The 574-nt window shown below is 31.7% G+C and overlaps 1 protein-coding gene across 1 annotated transcript in view; it reads right to left on the bottom strand.

Annotated features, from left to right (window-relative positions):
* Positions 1–397: 397 nt before the first annotated feature.
* Positions 398–574, bottom strand: part of LOC107847729 (glutamate--glyoxylate aminotransferase 2) — an 8,683-nt gene continuing 8,506 nt past the window's right edge. Inside the window, exon 15 of the mRNA XM_047398903.1 lies at positions 398–568. The gene's annotated coding sequence lies outside the window, so the exon portion shown is untranslated. The remainder of the gene's footprint in view (positions 569–574) is intronic.

The following is a 574-nucleotide window of genomic DNA, read 5'->3' on the forward strand; positions in this document are numbered from 1 at the left end:
TATCTAAATTCTATTTGTATCACATAAATTGAGATTAATAAAAAAAAGCATATATTGGACCGTGCTAGCATGGGCAGTTGATATCTAATATATATAAAAGATCGAAATAGTTCATCCCTTACATATCTAGGACCATTTTGATTGTTTTTTGCCAAGAGTCTTTAGTGGTAAACCGTTTGATAATAAGAAAGCACTTTCGAAAAATCGTTATTCGTATCCTTCCCGCATATACACTTAACGTGCCAAAAGTTAAAAGAAACCATAAAAATTACATAAGCATATATATAACTTCTTGAAATCAAAATTTCAATTGAAGCACTAATTTCAAATCAAAACATCAAATTTTCAAATCAAAACATCAAATTTGAGCATCAAATTGCAGGACCAAACACCTACGTAAAAGTCAAAACAAGCTTTTGATATAACAGTCTGATTTACTAAAAATAAAATCAAATGCGGAAGGCAAAAGGAAATCTATATAGTATAGACCCACATAGAACATCTAGTAAGTCATATATGTAACATAAATTAAGGCTAAAAAGAGGGAGAAAGTGTGGGGGGGGGGGGGGGGGGG

Source organism: Capsicum annuum, chromosome 11 (assembly GCF_002878395.1).
Source record: "Capsicum annuum cultivar UCD-10X-F1 chromosome 11, UCD10Xv1.1, whole genome shotgun sequence".
NCBI lineage: Eukaryota > Viridiplantae > Streptophyta > Magnoliopsida > Solanales > Solanaceae > Capsicum > Capsicum annuum.